Below are 4,067 nucleotides of genomic sequence, written 5' to 3'. Positions count from 1 at the left end.
AAAGTCGGGAACTTCCTCCGAACAGAGCCATACCGCCAAACACAAATTGTATGCATTCAGAATAAGCTTCTGAAATTCATCTCTGTTTCTCGTCTCGTTTTGACGAGAGTGGTTCTGACAGAACTTAATTTAACGTTGAATACATGTGACTTTCTTGAAACAGTTGCAAAAGCTTGTAGGACCATTTTAAATGTCCACTTATTTGTAAGCCCATACTCTAACATTTTCTTTTTAAATATCACTTGACATGTCTACATATCGGTTGCATTTGTTTATTAACTGTAGTCATTATGTTTTTCACCACTCTATGTTTAACCCGTTTTTCATTTTATTCAGCACCAGCGACGATGTCCGCCTGGGTTGCCACAGAGAATCTGACCAGTGCTGCCACCACAAATGAACAAGATAAACTTGTGCTCAAGTTCCGGGAGCACACGCATGTAAGCACACATAAAGACATCTGAGACAGTAACTGTTTGACACACAGGGTGTAGCCTACTTGACAAGGGAAACTTGATACCTTAGCAAATATTAGGTTATGAACTGTTTGACACAATCATATGCAACAAAATCCCTAACAAATCTTTAAAGATATGACAAGGCTCTTAACCTGACACTGACACTGACACTGATCATTCCTGATACAGAGTTTCAGGATTCAATTCTTGGTTTTTCCTAAGAATTCACACTTGGCAAAACTCTTGTTTCAGAAAAGTCATCCAGCAGTAAGTTAGCTCTGCTTTGTGCTGCCATTGCCATACTGACAAGGGAATCAAGTATCAACTGATCCTTGCATCTTGTACTTGAGCTTCTCTTTACGTTACATGCAGAAAGTTTCATATGAAAAGCAATTGTTTGGGTGATTTCTGAGATAATGTAAAAAAAAAAGTTATAAAAATTAGGCCTCTACTGTACACAATGACTTCTTACTGTTTTCACAGACCCTCAGTCAGTGGAACGGGGAACGAAAAACGCAAAGCTGATGTACAGCTGGATTTGTTAACACTGCCGAAACCCCACCTCGGAACCCATGTCGAGAAGCAGGAACATCAATTCTGACAGGATATTGTGCGTGCAGCCAAACAGCTTAGAGATTTCAAAACAGACAGCATGTCTTTTTTACTGGCTTTGTCAACCTAAGGTCCCATCACACTGCTTTAAGACAAGCATACCTGCATATATAGTGCACACACATGGAAAAAGCTGCAACGAGGGGTACGCATTTTGCAAGTTCAGAGACATCCAAAACCTGCTTGAGAAAATGCAAAGGCTCTGCTGCCAATTCGGAGTCCCAAATTAATTTTAGAAAAACGTTGTGGGTGGATGTAAATTAAAAAAAAGAAGATGAATCCCACTGTGCTGTGTACAGATGCCTATCTAGTCCTCGAGCTTTCCTGTTTGTTGTGTAAAAGAATCAACCTCTGATGATGCACAATGTATACTTATCTGACTGAACAACAACTAGCAGCTATGTGCTCCCAATTACGCTGTCTGCCAGTCGGTAATAGGATGCATGAGGGCTTCATTAGAGACGGTGAGCCCCTCTGTAGCAAAAAAAGACCTGGATATTTGCATGTGTACTCAAACACACAGCAAATGCACCATAAGCCCTTTGGAAATGGACATATACTCTACATTCCTCACTGGTGGCCACACACACATGGATGCTGCAGGGTGGCCTGGTAGACACAGGGACCATCTTTCAACCTGAGGACTAAAGGCTTTTAAGCCTCTTTGTTTCCAAGTGTCGGCTGAAAATGCCCTTGAGCGAGACATCTGTCCTCTGCAAGACCCGTGTGTGCAGTTTGACAGACAGTCCCACGCTCTGACCTCCCTGTGGAGGGAGCACCCATGAATTCAGAAAAGTTGAAAACAAAGGCCACTTCTTATAAGCAAAAACTGAAAGCAAATCCAGTGGTTTACAACTTGTGTCTTGTTTTCAAAACTGAGCTTATCTCAATGAAGACAGATTTACGGTCGGCGCTAGTGGATTTGAATTTCACAATGGATGGTGAAGTTGCAGCTTTTAGTTTTTCAAAGTATCGGGTTTTTATGTTTTAACTGCCTCCCTACTGAGGAGCAGTGTGAGTTTTTAAAGGAACATTTCAGTTTGATTTTAGTTGACTGAAGGCACAGATAAATCAGTTGACTGTCTGGATAACTGCATGAGCGATCTCCTTCTGGGACAACTCGCCTATTCCCCGACGCAAAGATAGCGCTTAGTAAGACTACTTTCAAAGGTTATCTTTTATCTTCCAGAATTTAAAACTATTAACAGTTAACTACTAACATTTCAGCATTACCTCCTTATTAACGTAAATCATACTTTTGAGATGCCTCGGCAGTTGTTTCGTCCAGAGGTTGTGCAGCTGCCTTTACACTCCAGGACACCACTAAGTCATGTCAGTTTGACTGTTGGCACTATGTATATTTAAACCGGAGTTCACAGAAGACACATGATATTCAAGGAAGAGGATGGAGGTAAAGACAGTAAGAAAAGCTTCCTGAAAGTTTTTGTGCATAGTAAATTTATGAGAGTAAACCAGAGCTGAGCCTGTTCATATGAATCTTGGGGAAACCCTGCTGTGTCCATGGGTGATAAAGAAGATGAAGCAGGCCAGCTCTGTGGCAGGGACTGCTCTGAGCTGAGTGAACAGGACAAGGTGGAACAAGCTGCTAAACATAAAAGAGAACACTGCACACCTTCTTCACAACATGCAAAGTAGCCTTAAAAACAGGTGGTTAAAGTGTAAATTTCAGACTGTCTATTCCTCTAAAATGAAGGTGAAGTCAGCAAAGGAAGCAGGCCAAAAGCAACAATTCATGCTTTAAAAGGGAAGTTCTCCAGGGTAAGATAAATCTGAATTCTCCCCAAACTTTTTTTTAAAAGTTTATAACACAGTTTTCTATGATTCAACAACAGGTCAACGACGGCGAGGCATAAAGTGGGAAATGATATATTCAGATTTTGATCTCAGACTCTGAATAAGACAATGCCATGTCAGGATTTTCTAACAAAATTAAGGTGGAGTATTTCAATGTGAGTTGCCAGAAACATACTGGACTATGCTCTGTTAGACGTAAACAGCAAGTGTATCGTTCCCAGTTACAGTGATCATAACCCCTCGTGGACTGATTTAGCTCCAACTATTTGAATACTTGGGAAACAGCCTTGTCATTCAACACTTGTGTTGAAAAGAACACTGACAATCACACTGCGACAACATCATCTCCACCTGCTGTATCCATTATAGATATTACTGAAGATCGTTGATTAGCACTGGCCTGGTCTCCAGAGTTCCCCGGAGCCCAGGCAATATCCAAAGAAAACTTTAAATTGGCCGCAAAATTGGTAGATCAAACTGTTTTATTCAAACTTAGGCTCTCATTTGGCTTAATGGTCTAGAGATTCAATCAAATATCCCATCAACAACTCATGCAAGAAGCAAATATCAGTATCATTATATTTGGAACTGTCACACCCATGGACTCACGTTTTTGGTTTTCATGTTCTAGGTTATGTTTGTGTCACTCCATGTTTAGTTTTGCCTTAGTTTTCCCTTCACTTCCCTCACCCAGGTAATTAGTTTATTCCCCTCACCTGTCCATTGTCTTCAGCTGCACTCACTCCCCAATCACTCTCACTCCCTATTTAGTTTCCGGTCTCCCCTGTCTGTCTGTTTGTTGGTTCCTTATCCTATGTCAGTTTGCAACCCATGCCACGATTCCCACGTTTTCGTCAAAGCTAAGTATTTATTCCATGCCATGTCCTTGTTCTTTTGTTTTGTTTATAGCTCCGTTTTTCTCCGGCTCTGCCGCGTTTTATGTTGTTACTTTGCTTTTTGTTAATGAATCTACCTTTACTTTTTGAAAGTCCGCATCCGTGTCCTCCCTACACCACACCCTGACAGGAACACTCACTCTCATCGAAATTGATCTCACTTTCTCAAATTAAGTGAAGACAAATACAAAAAAGGGACTGTATGGAGTTTTACTCCAAAAAAAGACCACCAACCTCGCATTGTATATTTGCCAAAAGGGATAAAACAAACTATTAAGCATACTTG

The sequence above is a fragment of the Odontesthes bonariensis genome, chromosome 13 (assembly GCF_027942865.1).
Source record: "Odontesthes bonariensis isolate fOdoBon6 chromosome 13, fOdoBon6.hap1, whole genome shotgun sequence".
In the NCBI taxonomy this organism is placed as follows: domain Eukaryota; kingdom Metazoa; phylum Chordata; class Actinopteri; order Atheriniformes; family Atherinopsidae; genus Odontesthes; species Odontesthes bonariensis.
Note: the sequence above shows the minus strand (reverse complement) of the source record.